General features: G+C 37.9%; 1 protein-coding gene across 11 annotated transcripts in view; it reads left to right on the top strand.

The window, feature by feature from the left end:
* CCDC171 (coiled-coil domain containing 171) overlaps positions 1–27055 on the top strand; it is a 345966-nt gene that overhangs the window by 316784 nt on the left and 2127 nt on the right. The window lies entirely within an intron of this gene.

The following is a 27055-nucleotide window of genomic DNA, read 5'->3' as shown; positions in this document are numbered from 1 at the left end:
AAGAAATAGCTGTCTTGGTTTCCCAGAACTTTGGCTTAGGGCATACTTTGATAGAATCTGAATTCAGCTTATTCCTTTGGGTGTCCTTTTGTTCTCAGTGTTTGTCTGACACCCACTGGAAAGATACCCTTCCAGAATGTAAGGGCCAGCTAAGGTTACAGCTTTATGTATTTAGTCTCCACCATCTTATTTCTGATGAGTTCTAACTGAAAATATGAATTTGGTTGAAAAAATGTATCATATAGATTGTATACAGTATAGATTATATCTAATTTGATCACGATAAAGTGATAATCCTCCTGGTGGCTTATGACTTAAATTTTAAAATATTTTATTAAATAACATATTGGCTATTATAGATTCTTATGTATTCCCTATCTGTTTTTGGCTTTTCTTGATAGTATAACCATTTTTTTGGCGAAAAGAAGGCAACCTAAGAAGGAGTTTTGAATCTAGATATATATAATGTATATCTATATAGATATCCTATATAGAAATAGGTATTCATTATTTATATATTGTTATATTTTGCCTGTGGAGTAATCTTTGTTTAATATCTTGGTTCATGTACTTATATTTCCTGATTCATATTTATTTGAATATAAAATCTTCCAATTCTTTAAAATAAGCTAAGTGTTTTTCCTAAAGCAGGTAAAAAACCAAGAAATTCAAAGTAAGGTTATTAAAATAATTCATATTTTATAACCACTTTGTTTCTTCTTTTAATGACACTGGTAACCAAAGGCATTAGGTGTGTAGTAATGCTTTTTAGCTATATTTGAAAGAGTTTAAATTGGTCCCTATTTCAGAACTAAGAAAGCTAGATATAGAGGGGTTTATCATTTATTAGAAACAACCATTTAGTAAGTCTCAGTCGTATTTATCCCTGTTTCATATGGGTACCTCAAAGTGGGAGTGGGGAAGCCTAGAGAACAGATTTCTCACTCCCACCCCTAGTCTAAGCAGAGTAACTTTACTTTTAGCTTATTTAGAAATTAAATTTCTGAGTAAGATTTAATTTAACAAAAGACTTATGCATTTAAAAAGTTTGAGAGCCCCTGTCATATCAAGAAGACAGGAACAACAAATATTTTTGCTTTACTTTATGCATAAACTTTTAAAGGAACAACTATTATAAGATTTTGATTGCTGATGCTGTTTTTTTTCATTAAATATATAACTTTATATCATTTGTTTTGGGGAAAATAGTGATGTGCATATTCTGGGTAAAAGCATATAGTTAACCTTTAAAGAAATAAAATCATGTGTTAGCACATGCTAATGTGTATTTTTCAGTCTGCATCTTATACTTGACTTTAGTAAACTTAATAAAGACTCTTCAGAGTACCACAGTCTGAAGCATGGCTTTCCTATATGCAGTCTTTGATCTACCTGTAGGTCTCAACACCTTATCCAGTTAAGCTCTAAGTCAGTTGTGGTCATTTCTCTTTTTCAATGACTGAAGGAAATTTAGAAGGGAACAGAGGTGCAAAGGTAGCTGACTTCATGCCTCGACTTCCTTTTTGGTAGGGACGTTCACAGAATTTCCTTATTGGGAGTAAGGGGAGGATCCTTTACATAAAGCCAACCTTGCCGACTGAATTTGGGAGCCAACAAATATGTAAAAGTTGGCCAGTCTATCAAATATTTCACTGATCTTCCCTCTCTGTCTTTCTCATCACAACTCATATGTACTCATTGCTCTACCTCTTCAGCATATCTACCTGTGATTTTTGAGGCGCAAAGGATTTGAAGGGATGTGCTCCTAATTCAGTGCTATGGAAACACACTGGACTGAGGAGTCAAGAGTTAGGAACTTACTCCTGGCACTGCCATACTGGCTGTATGGTTCTGGGCGAGTGACCTCTCTGGGAGTTCCCACAATTGTAAAGGAGGAGATTTGACCAGATGATCTCTAGGGTGCCTTCCAGTACTAAACAAATGTTTTTCTCTTTCACTTTATTAATTCTGTCACAACCTTCCGTCCTACTTGGTAACATTCCAAAGCATGTGGGTACAAATTAAAGGCTGTCCTCTCATGGGTTTTTGTCACTTCTATGTTACCTCACCCATCTGGCAGGTTTTTCAGATGATTTAGGTCATTCATGATGATAATGGCATCTGTTTCAGTTTCTGTTTTTTACATTAATAAATAAAATGAGTATTTAAATATTTTCACCTTTGTTACGGAATATTGATAGCCCCTGAACGCATATAAAATTAGAATGTTGGCTAGTGGAACTCACAGGTAATACTCCTGATTTGACCCTTGGTTAATTTATTACTTAGGTTGACCAATTCTGGAATGCCATTGTGATTTTAACCATTTTTATAGGTTGACTTTTTATTCTTATTCTTACTTAATTTGCACCCATAGGGTAACACTGGATAAGACAGGAGGCATAAGGAACACTGATGTTGAAATACAATGGTAATAAGGAATCAAAAAAGAAAAATCGTTATGGAAATATATTTCAGATGATCTTCACCAGAACCATAAGTTCCATTCATTGGATCAAAATTCTTATACCAACATTTTGGTATCTTTAGTGTTTCAAATCCAGTATTAAAAATAGAAAATTGTGAAATTTTATTCAAATTGGCTGCTCATTTATTGAAAAGACCCAGAATGTGTAGCTTGAAAAACATCCTAGACGATAAGCAGCAGCCCCCAACCCTCTTTTAACTAGTGATTTAGAAACAAAATATTCAAATATTATGTAAAATAAGCCAATTCATTTTTAATCACAAAATGCAAAGACCTAATAAAAGGTTATCAATTATGGCATTTGTAGCGTTACCAATCTATTAGTTGTGTTTTTTTAAAACTTAAATTAGTTTGTTTTTTACTTAAATTAGTAAACATTAGTGTCAGGTTGTCTCTCTCACAAGCCTTGATATACACTGATTCCTTTGTTCGTAATGTTATTTCCTACCTTGTGCCTAGTTGATTTTTCCCCAAGTTTTAAATTCCAAGTCTACCACCAAACACTCTATTATACTTTTATAACATTAATTATACCATATTGTAATTGATTGTTAATTGACTAACCCCATTAGACTAGAAATGCCATGAGAATAGGAGATTGTTCTATTCCTAGATATTAGCACAATATCCGGAACATAGAAATTGTTTGCTAAAAGTTCCATCAGAAATTCCAAATTACGTAGACCAGCTTAAAGTTTACCAGCCTGTTCAGGAGTTCAGTTATCAAAAAGCCAAGCTTGTGGTTGTGTTTGGTCCTCTGCCTCTGTGGGTTCAGAGATTCTTTATTATTAAGATCATTTGTTATGTCAAATTACTATTGAAAATGTTGTTTCTATGGTCTCCCCAACCCCCTTTCTTCAGGGAAGGAAAATGGGAAAGGAAAGAAATTTCTCATATGTGGTTGTATTTGAACTGTTCACCTGAGATCAGGGATTGTGTCTTTGTTTCTATCTTATTCAGTCCCTAGCATACTACTGAAGTATAATAAATAAGTAATAATGGTGATGGTAAGGGATATTCTAGTTGACCATCTTGTAGGCCTTAAAAATAATACAAAGAATAAAAGAACTGTTCTTTTAAGGTCTAAGTTCAAGTAAAGAGAGTGCTTAGGATACATGTTTTAGTTTAGTAGAAATCATAGTTTTGCAACAAATAATCCTTATGTGTTAACATTCCATATCCCTAAGGAAAAAAAATATTTTTCTTGTTTTAAAATTTAATTAATTAATTAATTAATTTATTGACTGCATTGGGTCTTTGTTGCTGCACACAGGCTTTCTCTAGTTGCGGTGAGCAGGGGCTACTCTTCTTTGCAGTGAGCGTGCTTCTCATTGTGGTGGCTTCTCGTTGTGGAGCCGGGGCTCTAGGCGCGTGGACTTCAGTAGTTGTGGCATGCGGGCTCTAGAGCGCAGGCTCAGTAGTTGTGGTGCACGGGCTTAGTTCCTCCATGGCATGTGGGATCTTCCCGGACCAGGGCTCGAACCCGTGTCCCCTGCATTGGCAGGTGGATTCTTAACCACTGCACCCCCAGGGAAATCCTATTTATGTTTCTTTACCATAAGAAATATTCCATAAGAAAAATATAGGGTATTCTAGAAATTTTATTTTATTTAATTTATTTTTTTATGTTAACTTGTTTTTTGCTTTATTTATGGATAGAAATCTTAAACCCTGATAAAGAACTCCTACAACATTAGTAGCAATGCAGAAAAGCAAATTAAAAAAAGAAAGAAAGAAAAAAAAAAAACAGTTTAAGAATCTGGTGGTAGGAATGTCAGCCCACTAGAGAATAGCCCTGAACCCTGAGCTGTAGCTGCTGAACCCAGACCAAACTGAGTAAGGAGACAGATCCTGAGTTAAACTGCTGGCTGTCTTGTCAGCTCTGTTTGATGTCAGTGTTCCCTTTGAAGTTTTCCTGTTTTCTATCAGGTTCATGGCAACATAATAATGATCTAGTAGTACACATGTGTTTCTCAGCATTGTTAACAGCTTTGTCACTGTTGTCATTGATGCATTTAATTCAGTAACCCTAGAATTAGCATGATGGCAGTTGGGCATTAGTTTAAGGACAAGAGGAGCAGAAGTCAGATGCAAACACTTACTGATGAATTCAGAACCTCTGAGATGCATATGGAGTACATCATATAGAGGATGATAAGAACTTGTGCTTGCTTTTATTCCTATAAATGGTGAGAACACTATATGTTTTAAAAAACAGGCTCATTGATATGAAATCATAACAAGCATGTAATAACAATGAGTTAATATTTACTAAGTGAATAAATCCCATCTTTAAAAAAATCATATATTTATTTTGGGATCATATAGGAGAATTGAGATATATCCCACCAATTACTTACGATGGAATTTTTTATGCAGTGGGGTTATGAATTTATTTTTAAGTTATCAGGCTGTACTATTCCCACTTCAGCTCCTTCCAAGGTTCCAGCCTGATCCAGGGACTGTCCTTGGTTTGGAAAAATCTTGGGAGCACTGGTAAACTTTTTCCTTTAGTGATTTTTAACAATTTAGGAAAAGAGATAAAAAAGGGTCAGGTCCCAAGAATCAACTTAATAACTTCAAGGAGTATGTCAAATCACTGCTGCACTTTCAAACCAGACATGTACACCTAGCACTAGATCAAGATCAAGGCCTGCAGGCCTACGTATATTTTTGATTTTGCTAAGCTTGGGGTCTGGAAGTCAGGTATTGTGTTTAATCATCCTTATATCCTTAGTCCCCACATTGTGCCTGACTCATTACTAAGTGACCAACCAAATTTTGTTGCATCAGTCAATGAGCTTAATTCCTTTTTGAAGAGTTCTGAAATCTTTTAGAACTCTTTCTCTTCCCATATTTTATGTAAGAAAGATAGTTGTATCTACATATGGAGTTTTGAATACAAAAAGGCATAATGAAGAGTCACTGATTTGATGGACTATATAATCTAGTTGGTGAGTCAGGACAGACTCACATAAAGCAATAAGATGATGAATATTCATAGAGTTTGAAGAGTTAGATTTATTTGGACTGGGGTGGCTAGGATGTTCTTGAGAATTTGTATTTGAGCTTGATTTTGAAGGAATGTTAGGGATGAATAAGGAATTCCGGACAGGGAGAACTGTGTGAGCAGAAACAGGATGCTGTTGAGCTATATGCAGTCAAGGTCAAGCTATGAGTTGGTTTCTTTCCCCATAATGATGACAATTTTGTTTCTGCATGTCTTTACAGTTTTCAAAATATACCTATGTATACAACCGTATAACTTTTTGTGATAAAGGTATTATTTATGAGATTCAGAAAGGTTGTGTGATTTGTGCAGCATCAGCCAGCTAGTAAGCCAAAGAACTGAGACCGCTGGCTCTTTGTAAACCACTGTGGCCAGTACTTTTCTTTTTGGCCTAAATCCTTTTCTTATTGAAGCCCCCTTGTGACCAAGAGAAAGTATCTTCCAGGTAAAGGCACAGTCTGTAAACGTGAAACAGAACAGGGCTTATGGATATATATGTGGTTTTCAAGCCAGAGGGTTGGTGTAGAGCAGGAAGAGGAGGAGGAGGAGGATTAGCTAACTTTTATCAGTATTTTTCATGTGTGAACCAACATTCTCAGGACTTAATATGTGTTAATTTACTTAATACCTACAACAGCCCTGTGGTTATATATTATTTTTTGGTACTATTATTATCTCCATATTGTACAGCTTACCAGGTGCTGAAGCAAAGATTTGAACACAGACAGTCCAACTCAAGAGCTCATTCACAGTGGCTGGGTTTGGGGGCCCTGGAGTAGGATTATTCAGATCCTGGCTTCACCTCTTGCTAACCATGTGAACCTGATTCACTTAACAGCCTCTTCAAGAGTGCTTCAGTTTCCTCATGTGTAAAAATGAGGATAATAATAGCTTCTCTCTCTCTAGGCTTGTATGAAGATTAAAAGTAAGGATACCAATAAAGTCCCTGCTATTATGATTAATGCCATTTCTATCATGTTCTAATCGACTGAGAGTAGAATTATAATTTTTACCTGTTCCCAACGTAGGAAAGAACCACCAAGGTGTCAGAGTAACTCCCCTATTCTAGGGAGAGCGCTGGAATGAGCATTAGAATGCCTTCTGATTGGCATTTTTGTATCTTTGCCTAAAATCATCTTATTTAGTTAGGTTTCAAGATACATTGTCAAATGCCTGGCTTATTGATGGCAGGAGGAGATAGCAGCTTTATATTTTAATACTTTTCTTTCCTGAATACAGGGGTTTTATTTCACAGGTTACAAAATTAACATTTTAATCTGTCTCATTTATTTGCATAAATAATATCCTATTATAATACAATTACGTTTATTTAAAAAGTGAAAAACATGATCCTAGCAAATCAAGCTACTTTGGGATTTAGGAGAGACAATAAATTGCTATAACATGAATTTGAATAATGGAACAACAACCCTTATGTATCACCATTGTTATAAACCATTTCTGCATGTATTTATTAGAAAATTATAGTTGCACATATATTATAGAGATTCTGAGACCTTAATGTTCACAGACATTAAAAAATTTCTTTCATAAGGTGTTTGTGGAACTTTTGGATAAATGCTTATGCTTATCATGGCGTCATTTAATACACTTTAAAAATACCCTACTGCTTTCTGAATATTTTGTTTATAAAGAAAGTAAAATATTCAGCAGTTGGAAATGAAGGGGAAAAAGTTTAGTTCACTTTAAGATATAACTAGGCCTCAAAAAATATTTGCTCCATTTGCTTAGTAACATTTGAAGGCTAAACATATAGTTTTAATGAGAGATGATGTTCATGAACAATGACCTGTAAAAGTTAATAGGGGGCTTCGGGGGCTTCAGGGGCTTCCCTGGTGGCGCAGTGGTTGAGGGTCCGCCTGCCGATGCAGGGGACATGGGTTCGTGCCCCGGTCCGGGAAGATCCCACATGCCGCAGAGCGGCTGGGTCCGAGGGCCATGGCCGCTGAGCCTGCGCGTCCAGAGCCTGTGCTCCACAACGGGACAGGCCACAGCGGTGAGAGGCCCGTGTACTGCAAAAAAAAATGTTAATAAGGCTTAGGAAATCCACAAGTTTTTGCTGAACTAATATTTAAGCTATTATTTAAAATAGTCTGAAGTAGAACTGAATAGGTGCCCTAAGCCCCAGATTAAAAGAGTAATAACCCTAATTCATTCCTTCTTATGTTGTTAGTAGTTGGGGTAGTAGGCTGAATAGAGTCCTCTAGAAAATTGATGTTCACTCAGAACCTCAGAATGTAACCTTTTTTGGAAATAAGGCCTTTGCAGATATAATCAGTTAAATTAAGATGACTTCATACTGGATTAGAGCAGACCCTAAATCCAATGACCAGTGTGTCCTTTTAAGGGGAGACACACAGAGAGACAGAGAGGGTAGATGGCCATGTGAAGACAGAGGTAGAAATTGGAGTGATGCAGCGCAAAACTAAGGAATGACAAAGATTGCCAGTAACCACCAGAAGCTAGAAGAGACAAGGAAGAATTCTTCCTTAGAACCTTTGGAGAAAGCACGGTCCTGTTGATACCTTGACTTCAGACTTCTAGCCTCTAGAACTGTTAGAGAATTCATTCTGTTGTTTTTAGCCACTGAGTTTGTGGCAATTTGTTATAGCAGCCCTAGGAAACTAATATAGTTGGTAAGTTTACTATGGGGTTTAGTTTTATAAAAGGCATTACTTAGAGTAGCTGTAGACTGAAATTAAATTAAAAAGTATGGCAAATTTTTGTTTATACTTCAAATACTAGTAATTTTTTTAAATTGCAAAGGATAATTCTGGTTTTTGATACCTTTACTTAAAGGACATACAATATTTAAAATAACATGGCCTGTTATTTTGTATGCATTTCAGCTCAGGAAGTACGCCTATATTTTATCAATCCAAATTCCTCCTCTGGTTAAGATGTTCAATAGCTTTGAGATAGAAAAATGTAAAGCTATTTTCAGGGAAAAAAATTAAAATCAGTTTGAATGGTATCCAATTAGAACCTTCATTTCAAATAAACCTTTTATTCACATTCCTTAAAAATTCTGTAAATAATGAGATTTTCCTCATATTGGATAAGCAAGCCATTGAATCCTTTAAAAAAGAAGGTAGATTAAAAGTGTTTATGGAACAATAAAAACTTTTTTTCTTTATGCTCAGAAGAGCATGTTATTTGCTCAGAAAAAATATCTAAGAAACTTCTTAAATTCTTAGTGATTTTTAAAAATTTAGGTATTTTCAATTCTTATTTATTTATAAATAAAAATTTATAAAGTCTATTTTATCTGATATGAGTATTGCTACTCCAGCTTCCTTTTGATTTCCATTGGCATGGAATATCTTTTTCCATTACCTCACTTTCAGTGTGTATGTGTCCCTAGGTCTGAAGTGGATCTCTTGTAGACAGCATATATATGGGTCTTGTTTTTGTATCCATTCAGCAAGCCTGTGTCTTTTGGTTGGACTATTTAATCCATTCACGTTTAAGGTGATTATCGATATGTATGTTCCTGTGACCATTTTCTTAATTGTTTTGGGGTTATTTTGTAGGTCCTTTTCTTCTCTTGTGTTTCCCACTTAGAGAAGTTCCTTTAGCATTTGTTGCAGAGCTGGTTTGGTGGTGCTGAATTCTAGTACCTTTTGCTTGTCTGTAAAGTTTTTGATTTCTCCATCGAATCTGAATGAGATCCTTTCCGGGTAGAGTAATCTTGGTTGTAGGTTCTTCCCTTTCATCACTTTAAGTATATCATGCCACTCCCTTCTGGCGTGTAGAGTTTCTGCTGAGAAATCAGCTGTTAACCTTATGGGAGTTCCCTTGTATGTTATTTGTCGTTTTTCCTTTGCTGCTTTCAATAATTTTTCTTTGTCTTTAATTTTTGCCAATTTGATTACTATGTGTCTCAGTGTGTTTCTCCTTGGGTTTATCCTGTATGGTACTCGCTGTGCTTCCTGGACTTGGGTGGCTATTTCCTTTCCCATGTTAGGGAAGTTTTCGACTATAATCTCTTCAAATATTTTCTCTGGTCCTCTCTCTCTCTCTTTCTCCTTCTGGGACCCCTATAATGTGAATGTTGCTGCATTTAATGTTGTCCCTGAGGTCTCTTAGGCTGTCTTCATTTCTTTTCATTCTTTTTTCTTTATTCTATTCCACAGCAGTGAATTCCACCATTCTGTCTTCCAGGTCACTTATCTGTTCTTCTGCTTCAGTTATTCTGCTATTGATTCCTTCTAATGTAGTTCTCATTTCAGTTTTTGTATTGCTCATCTCTGTTTGTTTGTTCTTTAATTCTTCTAGGTATTTGTTAAACATTTCTTGCATCTTCTCGATCTTTGCCTCCATTCATTTTCCAAGGTCCTGGATCATCTTCACTATCATTATTCTGAATTCTTTTTTGGGAAGGTTGCCTATCTCCACTTCATTTAGTTGTTTTCTGGGGTTTTATCTTTTTCCTTCATCTGGTACATAGTCTTCTGCCTTTTCATCTTGTCTGTCTTTCTGTGAATGTCGTTTTTGTTTCACAGGCTTCAGGATTCCAGTTCTTCTTGCTTCTGCTGTCTTCCCTCTGGTGGATGAGGCTATCTAAGAGGATTGTGCAAATTTCCTGATGAGAGGGACTGGTGGTGGGTAGAGCCGACTGTTCCTCTGGTGGGCAGAGCTTAGTAAAACTTTAATCTGCTTGACTGCTGATGGGTGCGGCTGGGTTCCCTCCCTGTTGGTTGTTTGTCCTGAGGCAACCCAACACTGGAGCCTGCCTGGGCTCTTTGGTGGGGCTAATGGCGGACTCTGGGAGGGCTCACGCCAAGGAGTACTTCCAAGAACTTCTGCTGCCAGTGTCCTTGTCCCCACGGTGAGCCACAGCCACAGAGCCACCCCCCGCCTCTGCAGGAGACCCTCCAACACCCTCCAACCAGCAGGTAGGTCTGGTTCAGTCTCTCCTGTGGTTACTGCTCCTTCCCTTGGGTCCCGATGTGCCCACTACTTTGTGTGTGTCCTCCAAGAGTGGAGTCTGTGTTTCCCCCAGTCCTCTTGAAGTCCTGCAATCAAATCCCACTAGCTTTCAAAGTCTGATTCTCTAGGAATTCCTCCTCCCGTTGCCGGACCGCCAGGTTGGGAAGCCTGACATGGGGCTCAGAACCTTCACACCAGTGGGTGGACTTCTGTGGTATAAGTGTTCTCCAGTCTGTGAGTCACCCACCCAGCAGTTATGGGATTTGATTTTACTGTGATTGCACCCCTCCTATCGTCTCATTGTGGCTTCTCCTTTGTCTTTGGATGTGGGTTATCTTTTTTGGTGAGTTCCAGTGTCTTCCTGTTGATGATTGTCCCACAGCTAGTTGTGATTCTGGTCTTCTCACAAGAGGGAGTGAGAGCACGTCCTTCTACTCCACCATCTTGGTTCAGGCCGAGATGATCACTGTATTATTCATGAACAATTTTTATTCTTTACATCATCCTGAAATGAAACAATAATCAAAAAGAATACCTAATTATTCCTTTACCATGCATTTATTACCTGCTATGTGCTATGTACTTTGCTAAGTTCTAAGGATGTTATAGTAAGAATAATAACAACAACAACTAGTATTTATTGAATGCTTACTATGTGCCAGCCACTGTGCTGAGCACTTTATGTATATTACTAATTTAATCCTAATTGTCCTATCTAAGGTGAGTTATTATCTCCTCCTTTCAGAGGAAGAAACTACCAGTGTAGAGTCCAAGATTTGAACCTAGGCAGTGTGAACCCAAAGTCCTCACTCTTAAGCATTGTATTATATTACACTCTTAATAGGATGAGATAAGAGACCTTCTGTCAGGGATCTGAAGGTTTTTGTGAGAAGACAGACATATACATGAATACTTGTAATGAATTGTGATAAGTCATAATAAAGAAGTCCAAGTGAGAAGTGAGAATCACCTGTGTGAGGGTAGTAACAGTGGAGATGGAGAAGGATTAGGCTGTGGCCAGATATAGATGGAAACATTGACAGGACTTAATGAATAAAATGGATGCTGGGTGGTTTCCTAATTGCCCAGCAGTTCAGTTAGGATCTATCCCTGCCTTGAGCTTCTGGTAAGAAGTGAGCAGTGTTCAAAACAACAAGTAAGCATTTTATGTAGAGAAAGATTTCCTTCAATTTGAAGGCATGTCACAGAAACGCTGCTACTTAACAGACTTGACTGCAAAAGCTTCGAGAGTCATCTCAGACTCATATAGGATGGCAAAGTATACTTAAACTCTGCCTGGTGTAAAGCAGTGGTAAATCTCTACTAGCATTAGTTCATGGTGCTGGAGGCTAGAATTCCCATTCCTTGAATTAGATTTTCAGCTTTGATTACTGATAGGGTACTTGGAATTGAAATTGTAACTCTATCTTGGTAATGGCTACAATAAGCTGCATTTGGATGTCAATAATGAAGGGTCCTATCATAAAGTGACTTTTTTGGTGGCCTCTCCATCACGTGGCCTAATAAATGCAGGAAACCAAAGGTGGTACAATTTATTTTATTTTCTTTTTCTTTACATAACATTAAAAATAATTTTCATATCTCCAGAGTGCAAATAAGTGAAAACTGATTATATGCTTAGGTCGGAATGTATTGGGAGATGAGAGAAAATGTGTAAATTATTCAGATCATTTTTCAAAATAAGTATAAGAGTTTTTATTTCTCAGCCAAACGTATTTTCAAGTACACTGTATTTCATCTGAAAGGCTAAGTAGCATGACAAAAATTTATAGAAAAATTGTTGAGTTTGTCAAGAAAGTATATTTTTATGAGCAAAGGCTAAATTCCATACTCCTGAATTGTGCCTAGACCTTTCTGCTCTTACTTGTCAAACGCTTTTTCTATCCCAGGTCATCTTTATACAATCCTAATATTTTTGATATAGTGGAAAAACAACCATAAATTGATTGCTAGTCAATATTAAGTTTTGATAACCTACAAATCATATCTTCCTCTCAGAAGGGCCTAAGGAACTGATTTGAAATTTAACTTTAGTCATCTAGAGGTCTGTTTTTGAGCAGCTTAGTGCATCACTGTAATATTTCCTAGATTCCCATCCAATTCAATAGATGGAATGACTAAACTGTAGTCATCCTAGTTCTGAGCTCACGAGCAAGAAGAAAGTAGTTAAACATCTTGCTGTATGTGAGCAGTGCGAGGGCAGGCAGACACTGTGCACCTTGACCACCTATTATGAAGCTTTTTGCTGCCATGTCAAGTGAAAGCGAGCTAATTGGGTGAAGCTGTGGAGCATGTTAGGGGCCTGGTAGAGGGTTGCTGTCTGACAGCTGAATGTCAGCAAAAGCCAGTCAAGTGTAGCTGAGAGACAGAGACCTGTCACAAAGTTCCTGCAGACTGGAGCACAGTTAGGGAGCTGAAATATGGTTCCGTCTCACTTTCTCCCTCATTGAATCCAAGCACCTTAAAAGATTTTCCACTGTATGTGTCAACTCTTGTTCTCTAAGCTGTTTCCTGGAACTGTCCTGCATTCAAATGATTGAACAAAAGATGCTAATGTTTAGCAAAGTGAATGTAAATTCCCTCTTTTCCCCTTTTCTGCCCAAGCAGATAGACATTCAACTCAAAGGAAAAGGTTGAAGGTTTACATCAAACAATTAGATTGCCTCCAAAGTTAGCTGATAATAGAATCTTTTTCTCAAGAGAATATAAAAATTGAAAATTAAAGCAAGAGGATAAGCAATGCATTTTTCTCTGATATAGAAAACCTAGCTCAAGAGAGCTAGGATTCTGGCCTGGGTGTCTTGAGAATGGACACTTGCCAAGGTAACTGTCCTGTTGTCTTTTTGTCCCAGGCTTCTTTCCTTCATTTTCAGAGCGGCCTAAGGTGAAGTGCTGTAATGACACTCACCAGAAAGTTGGGAAAGATAAATACAGAAAGGAACAGTGAGGTTCCTTCTGAAACTCTGGACATTTTAGAAAGGAGAAATCAGAGAAAGTTAGAATTAAAGAATTCAAATTAAACTTTGTGAAGTAAAAATATTTTTCAGAGAGGGAAAAGTTTTATATCAAAACATGCCCTCCTGTTGGCTTTCTTTGGAATATGGATTAGAAGCAGTCCATTTGGTGAACAGTGAGCAAATGTACGGCGTGCCTGCGATGTGCCGGTCACTAGTCAAGCCACTGATAATACACAAACAAACAAACAATCTAGCCTATGCCTCCAGGGAAGGGACACTCCAAGGCCAGCACTGACCATTAGGACTTACTGTGATGGTGGAGACATGTCTTTTGAGCACGTGGAGGGCAGCTAGTGTGACTGAGGAGCTCTAATTTTAAATTTTACATTAAATTAAATTTTAATTAATTTAAAATTAAACAGTTACACGTGGCCAGTGGCTACTGTATTAAACACCACAAGTTAAGCAAACAGCAGATTGTGACGCTGTGCTATTATAAAAGCAGTATGTGTGGGATGTTTCGATAATGCAAAGAAGGGGCACGTAACCCAAATGTGGGGGGTTAGAAGGCAGGGGGAGTTTGAGGGCAAGGTGATACCTGAGGTGAGCTGTGAAAACTGTCAAAGCCTGACAAAGAAGTCTCCTTTTAAATAGAAAAAGCAGTGTGAAACAAAGTCTCTGAGATCGGAGAAGGGAAGGGCTTTCTTCAGGATCAGTGTTTTGATTAGTACTGGGGGGCAAAGGTGTCTTATGAGAAATTGCCTTAATGTAATGGTAGCCACTGAGTACTCTACCAAGCAGGTTATCCCAGAGGTCACAGAACAGGAGGTCTCACAGACCAAATTAGGGTCCTCAGATCACATGGTTTCAATCTATCGATAAAATACACAGTAAGAAGTGGAAGGTAGGGAGCCAGCAGGGAGACGGACCATACTCCCTGATGCCTTGCTTTTATGGTGTTCATATGACCTCTCTCTCAGCTACATTAGCCTTCTCCATTCTTTGTGAGGTTATGAGGACCAGGGTGGAGGCTGGAGAAAGGGGGATTGGGTGACCGAAGGTGCCTGGGGCCACTTATCCGCACTTGCCTTGACAAATACTCCTGGCCAGTCGCTGTAGCTTGCCACTTAGGTAGCTGGTCAGCTTTGGGTTTTATCTGTAGTTCTGGGGGCAGTTTGAGGATGATATTAGCCTAGAGGTGACCCATCTCTCCCTCTTTCCTTCCCTTTCTATCTGTAAGTAGCCTGTCCTACAGGGTACTACAATCTATTCCTATCGTGTGGATTCTGCCTCTGTCTGACACTACTGGTTGATTCATTCTCTGTGCTTAACACTTATTATGAGTTAACATCTATCCTATTTTTTCTTGTCTTCAAGAGCAACTTTGACTATTCTCAAATAATAAGCATATATACAATAACGCAGACATGAAGTAGGAAATAGAGATAAGCCTGAAGTGATGACTTGTTTACAAAAATTCAAAGTGCATTTATAGGCTGGAGAAAGTGACAAGGCACTTAAATAACTGATGAAAAATTGTAGTAAAGAGCTTTGAAACCTATGTCAAAATCATCATCTTGTGGATACCCTACCCTGAACCTGAGCTGCGTTTCAAAGTCAAGGCCCTTGTGAAAAAAGTGGTGTGCAGGCTCTCTTCCGGAGTTAATGTGAGCGAGGGCTTTGGTGACAGTTGAAGGTGCCCAGAGGTGGCGATGGAAATGGAGTGAACGGCCTAGTGCTTCTCCTCCGTGCCGGCCTGGGGACTGGCATCTGGAAATAGATGCCCACAGGTGGAAGCTGAAGGAAATGTTTTATGACAGACAGTGTGAGACACTGGGTTCCAGTCAGAGTTGCCACAGTTTTCAGATGACAGAGAGGGAAGGGTGGTTGTAGGGCCAGTGCTGTGTAGATATGTCACCTGTATGGCACTGTGAGCCCCTCTAATATTTTGGAGGCAGAGCCTCATGGAGGGATTGCAGGCACCCGGCAACTCTTGATGGGGAGGTGGAGGTCATGTGTAAGCAGGTCAGGGAAGAACCAGGGAAATATGACTCATTACTGGGACCTTATTTGTGTCCATGGAACAATGCGTCTGGCAAACTCTCAGTGCCATTGTGCATCAAAACGTAACACTAGGAAAACAGCAGTTGTGTGGTTTTAGAGCATTGAGAAAATTATAATTTAAGGAGAACTGGCTCAGGACACAGGTAGTTAAGGACAGTGTGAACTCTCTAAGGGCAGGGAATTTTTTTGGTGTGTAATTTACTGCTGTCCCAGTACCAAGAACAGTGTCTGACACTTTATAGGCACTTGTAGTTAATTCTTTGATTTTATTCTTTTTATCTATTAAAAGAATTAATGAATAGAGCTAATTTAGGATACTAATGGTGAGTGTGGGTTTAGGTATGCTTTATGCCTTGTGCAACCATGGGGAAAGTCTGTCATATGGAATTGGTCATGTAGGGAGCAGATTCTTGAGATGTAACCTATAGCTATATTATTTTGGAATTTTGTGGTTGCTGCATTATTCTCACAATTCAATAAGATGTTCTCGCTAGAGATGGGTTTGGTTTGAGACTGCTGGAAATGGCCTGGTTCTATCAGAAGTAACATTCCTGTCCATCATGTAAAGGAAATGTCATTGCCAGCTAAGTGGTTTGTTTTGGAACATACTCCCCAGTGCTTGTTGTGATTTGAAGGCATTCCACACATGTGAACTCCAGATCACATGATTTGTCTTACTTCTGAAGTGCCCCTCTCTCACTGAGAAATAGAGAGGCCACGTTCTTTCAACTGAATATAACCAGTCCCTCCAGAAAGGCCCAGCTGTGGCACTGGTCAGAGGGTCAACAGCCCTGGAGAATACAGGACTGATCCCTTGGGTGGTCAGTGGGGGAATCAAGACTGCAACATCTTGTGAAGAATTGCTGGGGATTCTAGGTGTGATATAGTGGAGTAATGAGGGAACGTGGTTTAAACCAGCAGTGGAAAGGAGGGGCATGGAAAAAAATGGGTTTCAACTTTTAAAATGTGAATTTATTGCTAATTTTGTTGAAATATGTGACTGACAGATACAATGTTAGTAAGATTTAGGAAAATCGTCTTTCAAACACCTTTAAATTTTAGATGATTTTTCTTTCCTTTTGCCTCCTTTACCTGAGTGCATGGTCAGTAATTCCACACAGAGAAAAACATGCTGCTAAAAGGTCTAAGTTTATAGCTTCCAGATTATTACTAATTTTTGACATTGGATAAAAAGGGCTTATAACTTTAAGAGGAAATTCTTCAGTAATGAAAAAGTGGTCAGCAAACTTTTGCCTAATAGTTCCCAGAGAGTGTGTGACATGTGTACATTTTGACCACAGAAGTTGTAGTTTGGCAGCTGGAAGTGCTATTTGGAGTAAAATGAAGGCACACAAGTTGTAAGTAGCCACTCTACATACAGAACTGCTTTTGTGCAGAGTAGAGGTACAAGTTATTTCATAAAATTATTTGTGTATGTGTAGACTTAATGTCAGATTGTGGATATGAGTTAGATAACTGAAAATGTTGAAATAACAAAGTGTTCTCAGCTAAATTAAAATCCGATTTTCAAAACTTACAAAACACTTGGTTCAAAACCTCCCCTCTGACACCTTTAACAAACCAATTACATTTCATTTTGACCACACAGTGCAGAGTCCTAACTATAATAAAATATGGGTTTCAGTATATACAAAATTAGTCTTTTTTTAATGAAGGGTTTTTAGTTACAAAAGTAAGGCATGCTTGTTGTAGATAATTGGAAAATGCAGAAGTTTAGGGAAAAAAAATCCTACAACGTCAGTACCTCACAAAAGTATCATATGTAATTTTGCACATCTCCTTTTCACTCATATAGTCTTGCTCAGGGGTGGGCAAAGCACAGCCTGTGGACCAAATCTACTTGCCACCTGTTTTTGTATAGCCTGAGAACTAAGAACGGTTTTTACATTTTTAAATGTTTGAAAAATGAATCAAAAGAAGATTAAAATCTCACGCTGTGAAAAATATGTTAAATTCAAATTTCAGCATTCATAAATGCACTTTTATTGGAACATGGCCAGACTAATTCATTTACATATATTGTCTATAGTTGCTTTGGGGCTACAACAGCAGAGTTTAGTACTTGCAACAGAGAACATATGGCTTGCAAAGCATAAAATATTTATCTGATCCTTTACAGAAAAAGGCTTCTGACCTCTGGTCAAGCTTAAGCATTTGTCCATGTTATCCAACCGTTTATAACTATAAATTTTACAGCTATGTAATACTCCATCAAGTGGCTATAGCTTACTTAAATGTACTTCTGTTGTTGAATATGGGATTATTTCCAATTTTTGTCTGTTATTAATATTAGTAAACTAATCATAAATGGAATTGTTGGGTCAAATGGTATTAACTGTTTAAAGAGAGTTGCCAAGTTATAGTCCAAATGGTTCTATCAATTTATACAATCACTAGCAATTTATGAATGCCTGTTTTATAATGCCTTCGCTAACATTTAGTATCATAATCTTTTAAATCGAATTTTGATTGGCAATAAACATCTCATTTTCCTTTACAGTTTTGATTACTATTGGCGGTTACCATTTTTCCCATTTATTTGTTAATCAACTGTATTTTGACCTCTCTGAACTGCCAGTTCATAGCCTTTGTTCATGATTCAGTAATTTTAAAGATAAAAAACATGGAAAGAAAATTTGGGGCTTTCAAATCTTTTTCCTCATAATGCATGCTTGAATTTATTCCCTTTTTCTAAAAATAATTAACAGTTTTCTTGTGATTCCCTTTCCAGAAAGAAAAAAAGATATGTGTATGCATGTATGTGTTTATACCCTTTTGTTTTTTTTTTGGTCACTCCACACAGCTTATGGAATCTTAGTTCTCACATCAGGGATTGAACCCAGGCCCCCTGCAGTGGAAGCGCATAGTCCTAACCACTGGACTGCCAGGGAATTCCCTATACTTATTTTTTTTTAATGCAAATGGTTTCTTTCTCTTTACACATACAGACACACACACACACACACACGCGCACACACTGTCTTGAACCTTCTTTTTTCACTTGGACATATTTCTACATCAGTACTTACATATTTACATCAGTTTTGAAAATTGTTATATGACCTGTTTGTATCATACTTCACTTAAATAACACTCAGTTGATGGACCCTTTCGTTTAATTTATAAAATGTTTTTCTAAAAACATGCTTCAATGAATACATCTGTATGCTCATCTTGGTGAGCTTTTGTGAGTGTAGCCATAGAAAAAATGCCTAGCAGTAGAATTGCTGGATCAAGGCAGGTAAAATTTAAGTTTTGTCTTCCTCAAAGGTTGCACCAGCATACAGCCCTGCCTACGTGGTAGGAACGTGCCTGTTTCCCTCTCTTAGCAGTGGGTATCATCAGACATCTAAATTTATGGCTATCTGATAGGTGAAAAGTAAGCTTTCATTGTCATGTTTTGTGTTGCATTTCTTTAATTATGAATAAGGTTTAGCTCTTTTTCGTATGTTTATTGGTTGTTGTGTTTCTGCGTCCTCCACCAAACAGCCAATATATATCTGAGGCGGAGGCTGTCAGTGGTTTCCTGATCTCTTTTCTCTTTTCTTTGTAACAAAACCTCTGACTATTACCCAGGCCATTCAGCGGGGGAGAAAGCTACATATTTCAGACTCCCCTGAAACTAAGTTAGCCATATGACTAAGTTCTGGCCAATGGGGTGTAAACAGAAATACTCTGATTTTAGGAAGTGTTTTCAAATATAAGTGATACCTCCTCCTTTACTCCATCCTTCTTTCTTCTGGCTAGAATGCAGATATAATGGCTGGAACTTGAGCAACCATTTTGGACCCTGAAGTGGAAGCTACATGCTGAGGCTGTGGAGCCCAAGATAGAAGCAGTCTGGATTCCTGGTAGCTTCATATAGCCATATCAGAGAGAAATAAACTTCTATCTTATTAAAGCCACCAACATTTTGAGTTTTCTGTTACAGCTGAACCCAATATTAATAAATACACTGTCCCAAGCCTATTTTCTAATTAGGTTCTTCTTTTTCTTGATTTGCATGAGCCTTTTGTAAATTAAGAAAGTCACTCTATGGCTATCATGTGTGTTGTGTATATTTTTTATCAGCTTGTCATTTCAGTTTTGCAATGACATTTTTCTGTATAGTGTGCTTAAGTTTTTATTTATTCAATTTTGTCCCTTTTTTATATACTTGAGTATATGGATATATTTACATTTCAAATTCTCTCTGTGTTTGTTTGAAAAGATACGTTCTTAAGATACAGGGGGAAAATGGTCTCTTTTGCATTTTCTGGCCATTTCTGGCATTCTCTACTGTCAGGTATACCAGAATTGTCAGGAAAGGAGCAGACTGGGAGCACAGGGGTGTGAAGGAAAGTAGGAAAAGAAAGAACAAAAGCCATCTGGGAAAATTCTTTGACTCTTTTTTCCAACCTCAATCATGTCAGGAAATCTAAACATCTAAGAGAAGAAAATGGGAATTGTTATCTTGTCAGGCATAAGACACCTTTAAAGTAATTTTAAAATAAAGTTTAAATGTTCTAGTGTAATTTAAAACTTCAGTGCTGAGTTTTACCTCTGAATATAACAACACATAAGCTTCTTTGGTGAAAGGGCTAGAACTTTTATTTTATGTAAATGTCATAATATCTGTTTATTTACTCCAGTACCATGGACATTCAAATGGACTATGAGAAAATATATTACCAAAAATATAAACATCTACTTTTAATTTCTAGAGTACAACGTATGTGCTTTTATTTTCCAGTTTCACAGAGATTTGTTGAGCCCTTACTGTCTTTATGAAGCAGCTCTGGATATAAATAAGCCTGAGGCCATGTCTTCTTTGGGTGGCATGATAAGGTTGTGGCCAAGCATAAGGGGAGAAGAATCATGGATCAAAAATCATGTCCCGGGCTTCCCTGGTGGCGCAGTGGTTGAGAATCCGCCTGCCGATGCAGGGGACGCGGGTTCGTGCCCTGGTCCGGGAAGATACCACATGCCGCGGAGCGGCTGGGCCCGTGAGCCATGGCCGCTAGGCCTGCGCGTCCGGAGCCTGTGCTCCGCAATGGGAGAGGCCACAACAGTGAGAGGCCCGCATACCGGAAAAAAAAAAAAAAAAAAAAATCATGTCCCTTTTCACCACTGACCAAGCGTCTGTGCAACGTGCAGTAGTTTTTCCCTCTCTTGTGAGCCCTAGTTCTTCGACTGTGAAATGGGGCAATAGTAATACCTTCTCATTGAGTGACTTTGAGAATTGAGATAATGCCTATAAAGCTAAACCTAGCACAGTACCTGACATATATGTTCACACATGTTAGCTATAATTAAAAATTAGGAATTTATTATCACTTGAGAAGAGTAGAAAGAGAAGTGAAGGGGAGCGACTGTATATTATGCATTTTTGTGTATATTATTTCATTTAATTCTTATAACAACTCCATGAGGGAATTCTTCTTATGTTATGGATAGGATGCAGGCTCACACAGGTTAAGTAACATATCTAAGATCACATAGTGAATACATGGCAGACTCAAGTTTGGAACCTGAGGCCTCTTCGGTTTCAAAGCCCATATTCTTTGCACTATACGGTGCTACTTTTAATTGTGACATAATGTGTATATACTTGAAATAACCAAATATCAAACCAAAACCATGAAGTAATAACATGAGTGATTTCATTCATTCATCAGTTAGAAATCTTATTTCCAGATACTCTGCTAAGTGCTAGCAATACAAAATCATGATTCCATTACACTAGGTGCTCTTGTTTTCGGGGGAGATTAAAGTATACAAATAAGTGAAAATAGAAAAATAAATATTCATGAAGGAATGCCAACGTGTGATTGAATATAGCAGCTAACTGTAGTTGGGGAAGGGTGGGGCAAGGATCTGGAAAGGCCTTACAAGGAGGGGAACCTTGACAGAGTCTGAAAGGTGGAGAAGGCATTTACCCCGCATAGGGTAGAAGTATATCCCAGACAATGGACAGACTGGAGGCAGGTGTGAACTATGGAACATCATATTTCCTGACTCACAAGTTCCATGTAACCGGATTACAGAGTACAAGTGAGGAAATGCTAGATGAGGCTAGACAAGGAAGTAAAGCGCTTGTGAACCAGGCTGCACACAGCTGCAGTGTCACATGGCAAAGGGCATGCCTATAAGGAAGCCTGAAGAATCGAAGCCATAATCCAATTAATCTACCGCATTAACCATGTTGTTGAGGCTGAAACTGAAGCAGTCTGTCTTAAGAGCTTTGGCTCTTGAACCAATGCTGAATGTCTGCTTGAGGACTAAATTGTTGTGGTGTGAATCAAGTTGATAATTAATGTCTTCTTCCTCTCTTTTCTGATTTTTTTCTACCTCCATATTGCCCTTCCTTCTTGATCTCTAGGAACCCAGACTTCTCAGGTTGTTTTCTTCTATCTGCAGACTCCTTTACACTGCTCTGCTGACTGACTCACATATCCCCACCTAGCCTATCTTGTTGTCACTGAGCTAAAGAGCCAAACTGGTCTGTACTAAGATTTAATAACTTATGGAGAGAGGAATGCATAGATATTTCTACAGCTTTGGCATTGGTAACTAAAAGTTAGAATTGATAACTATAAGGAATAAATATTTAATGATGTGGTAGCAGGTGTATATATGTATATGTATATATATATATCTACACACACATATATATGCATATTAGCAAGTATATGTGTGTAGATATATTTATCAGGTACATGTATATGTGTGTGTGGATGGATGGAGAGATAGATAGACAGACATATTTCAGGTACATAACTGAGCATTCCTCAAGAGAAGACTGTATATGTAATTATTGTCAACTCGGTTTGTCTGCATAAACTGCAGCATCCTATGAGGCCAGCACAGCAGAACTGGAAAACAGACAGGTAAAATTTGGTTAACTAACTTGAAGTATTCTGTGTTCTGAGTACTAAGACTTTAGTGGTAAGAACATATTAGGAGCTAAAGTAGAAATGGCGAGGGAGCCTCATTGTAAGGCCCTCTCGTGGGTGCTTTGATTCCTTCATCAGTTTATGTAGAGCTGCACACTCTACTTAAAATCAGTCAGTAATTTACAGGGCTTAAAACATCATCATGGAGGTCGAAGTAATGAAAAATGTATCAGAATTTAATTGCATATAGCCACATCATCTAAACTGTGGCTAATTTTGTCATCTATTTGGCTTTTTTTAAGACCCATGTGCAGTATGTATTCCTTCCCCTTAAGAACAGCCCATCCATATCCCCTCAAAATCTTAAGAATTATGTTCGGGAACTCTGATTTCTGGGTTAAGTTATTCACAAAAGTTAGGTGTGAACCTTATATGTCATCACGGGTTGGAATCATGGTAGACCTGTAGAACTTCAGAACTGGAAAGAGTCTAGCTCCTCATTTTATAAGCAAGGGAAGTGAGAACTAGGAAGACTAATTCACTTGCCTAAATGACCCAGATAGATTATAGCAGAACTGGGAGGGAAAAATATAGTCTTCTGATCTCTAGTCTAATACTCTTTCCATCATGCTATATGACTGGCATAATCTCCTTGCAATACTATTCAGGCTTACTAAATCACATCACTCCTCATTTTTTATAATACTAGATTCTAGAAGACTTAACTTGATCATAAATGCTACAAAGGAGACAAATGGCTTAGTGTCATTGTTTCAGAAGCCTTGGTCTGCAAAGTGGCTTTGATTTATAGTTTATTGAGTCATTATCTTATTATTACACTAATGCTTTATTTATTTTTGTTGTTGAAAAATACACCCTTAGAAAATGAAGATATTAAAGTCTTGAAAAATGGTTAATGGACATGTCTAATTACTGTATTTCGTAAGATTTCTAAAATGCAGAAATTTAGTAGGCACGTTTTGTATTGTGAATATATATTTAGCTGATGGACTATAACAGTTCAAATAGAATCATTTACAGCTTATTGAGTAAATAAAAGTGCCTCGGGGCTTCCGTGGTGGCGCAGTGGTTGAGAATCTGCCCGCCAATGCAGGGGACGCGGGTTCGAGCCCTGGTCTGGGAAGATCCTACATGCCGCGGAGCAGCTGGGCCCGTGAGCCACAATTACTGAGCCTGCGCATCTGGACCCTGTGCTCCGCAACGAGAGGCCGCAACAGTAAGAGGCCCGCGCACTGCGATGAAGAGTGGCCCCCCGCTCACCGCGATGAAGAGTGGCCCCCGCTCACCGCAACTAGAGAAAGCCCTTGCACAGAAACGAAGACCCAACACAGCCAAAAATAAATAAATAAATAAATAAAATTTAAAAAAATAAAATAAAAGTGCCTCCGTAAAGATTCACATGACACCTAGCTTTTATTTAATTAAGGTAACTAATTTCTTTTTTAAAAATTGTTTAAATTTGGATTTACATGAGAGACTACCAGAACACCTTAGCAGTTTAAAAAGTAGCTTAAATGACCACAGGTTTAAAATATAACATCAGATGGTGAATATTCACTTTTTAAAAAATAAATTTATTTACTTTTGGCTGTGTTGGGTCTTCATTGCTGCGCGTGGGCTTTCTCTTGTTGCGGTGCGCGGGCTTCTCATTGCGGTGGCTTCTCATTGCAGAGCACGGGCTCTAGGTGAGCGGGCTTCAGTAGTTGTAGCTTGCAGGCTCTGGAGCACAGGCTCAGTAGTTGTGGCGCACGGGCTTAGTTGCTCCGCGGCATGTGGGATCTTCCTGAACCAGGGCTTAAACCCATGTCTCCTGTGTTGGCAAGTGGATTCTTAACCACTGTGCCACGAGGGAAGCCCTGAATATTAACTTTTAATGGTCTCTGATAAAAAGTTATTTAACTTTCTTTTACTCTCTGTGTTATATTGAAAGTTTTATTATATATTTCTGAATATTATTTGTAACAAGAAAAATAGTTCATATTTACTTGTTATTTTAACATCCTATTTTCAAATCAAGATTTCACCAGAATTTTTGCTGGTTTGTTTTTAAGCTATTAAGTGACTTAAAATCAAATTTTATCCTATTTCATGAAAAAGATTATTTTCTAGCAGTGTATGAAGTGTAGCAAATGACCTCAGTAACAGAAAAATAATTGTCTTCATTTACACAAAAGTAAGTCTGTTTACTTGATGGAAAGCCTATCTTTTGAGGGGTGCAAGTCTTGAAAGAAATCTTTTTTAAGGTTATTTCCCATGTTTAGGACATAAAGTCAGAAGACAGTATGCAAAAAGTGAGACTCTGACTTGAAATACTAGAGAAATACTCAAAACCCCATTTCAAGGTTATTTGGTCAAAAATGTTATATTAGATTTTTAAAAATGCTTTCAGACAACGTGGTGGAAAATAGACATTTGAAAAAGTAAGATCAGAAAAGGCAAAAGAGGGACCCCTTTGTAGAGTTCCAAGATCCACTGAATATATTAAGGGGAGATGGGCAGTTAGAGACCTTCCCTGAAGGATGTGTAACGAGTTAGGTTGATGGACTCATAAGGAAAGAAAAGGAAACTTCAAGTACAGAATATAGATTTGAGTAACATATATATCCATTTATCTAACACTGCAAAACAGGCATGGTTGGTCAGTTTGGCACAGTTGCCTTTCTCTAGTCTAAAGCATCAAGAAGAAAATACTCTCAAAGAGTAGGTGACCTTCCTTGGTCTGATTCTGCACACTCCTCTCTTTTCATATATAGTTTTTGTAGACCAGAACTTGAAGTATTTATAAAGATGTAACAACAAAATTTTGAAGGCTGCCTGAGAATATTTTTTATCAGAATATATAGTATGATTGCCCCACCATCTCCTGCTCTTCCATTATTCCTCTCACCCCTAAGTCTGGCAGAATCAGTTAGTAGATGGCATTGTAGTCTCTACAGCAGCAAAATCAATCAAGTAATAACACCGCCAATTCAGATACACGGCTAAAAAAAAATCACCAAAGATGGTTCTAGCAACAGGAAAAGTGCAGGAATCTACACCTCGAGCCTCTGATATAATGAGATGCCTCTGTTCTGGTTCTGAACTGATATGCTTAGGCCCAGCATTAAGGTTCTGCAAGTGAAACCTCATCAGTGCTTCTAATCAGGGTCAACACAAGACCTCAGGAGTTCTTTTCCTTCTGCAAGGATAAGCTAAATCCTCTCCTTCATAGAGCCATTCAAGGGCTTCCCTGGTGGCGCAGTGGTTGAGAATCCACCTGCCGATGCAGGGGACACAGGTTCGTGCCCTGGTCCGGGAAGATCCCACATGCAACGAGGCGGCTAGGCCCATGAGCCATGGCTGCTGAGCCTGTGCGTCCGGAGCCTGTGCTCTGCAACGGGAGAGGCCACAACAGTGAGAGGCCCGCGTTCCAAAATAAAGCCATTCAAGTGGTCATTTTAGGTGAGTTTTTTTTTTTTTTAACTTCCAGCAGAACAAGAGATGATTTCCGTCAGCTGTAGGCTTGCAGTGGAGTATCAAGAAATCAAAAGAACGGAGATCAAAGAAAATTGCTGAACTAGGTGTTAGATGCAGCCATTGATTTTTCTCCAGTTGTAGTTTTAAAAAAATCCACAAAAATGGTAACACATACAACAGTTGAATTTCTAATACGTTCCTAAAGCCAGAGATAGCTTCCTTCTTGTTTTCACATGTAGAAACGGTTTTGTGTAACATGACATAATAAAGCAGATCCTTAGAGTTCACGCTATTTTGTTGTCAAAACCGTAAGAGAATCTACGAAAAAAGATGTTTGTGTGTTTTTTAAAAAAACTCTGCAGTATAAAAAGTGGTTTTTAGTGGAGACACTTATGACTAGACTTATCTCAGCAACATTTATTTGCTGGGAATGTGGAAAACTCTGATATACAATTGATTACATTTTCCTACTATCTATAGAAGCCATAAAATAACACCTATCTGCTTTACTGGTAAAACTTCATTTATGTTAAAGGTTAACTACTCTTTACTGGTACTACTTAAGGCTTAAATTATAGCTTCAACAAAATATTCTGTTTTTAAGTACTTAATGAGTGTGTGGGTTTCTTAAGTTTGATTTCCAGTAGTTTCTGGGTAACTGTAATGTTTTAAAATATGTGACAATTGTTTTCATGTTGCACTCCCATATTTTGATATATGATATCCAAATACTTGTAACAGAGACAGTCTTTATTAAAACAGGGTGGTGGCAGTACTATTAAAGGTAAAGACAAAAAGTTCATCTCACTGGCATTTTATATGTTGGTGTGCTGTTTTCTATAGGGCACTAGGATTAAATTGTTTTTCTTTGTGCTATGTTGTTCAATTAAATAAGTCAGGATGATAACTTAAAAAACATAAATATCCATAGTTCATTTTCTAAGCAGTCTAATCTCCCAATTATATAGCATATATCATATAGCATAATGAGAAAACATTATTAGCATTGGTTTCTGTAATTTGCTAGCGGATGGAAGCAGAGGTAAAAATGCCTGATTGCAGTGACCCTTTGATTCAATAACTTGATAAAAGTTTTATACCAAGTTTTAGTGTCTAGGCAAACACCTGATGTCCTAACAAGTTTATGATATAGAACAAATGAGGTTCAATCACAACTTGGAAAATAATT

The sequence above is a fragment of the Kogia breviceps genome, chromosome 8 (genome assembly GCF_026419965.1).
Source record: "Kogia breviceps isolate mKogBre1 chromosome 8, mKogBre1 haplotype 1, whole genome shotgun sequence".
Classification (NCBI taxonomy): domain Eukaryota; kingdom Metazoa; phylum Chordata; class Mammalia; order Artiodactyla; family Physeteridae; genus Kogia; species Kogia breviceps.
This window is presented reverse-complemented; position numbering and strand designations above follow the sequence as displayed.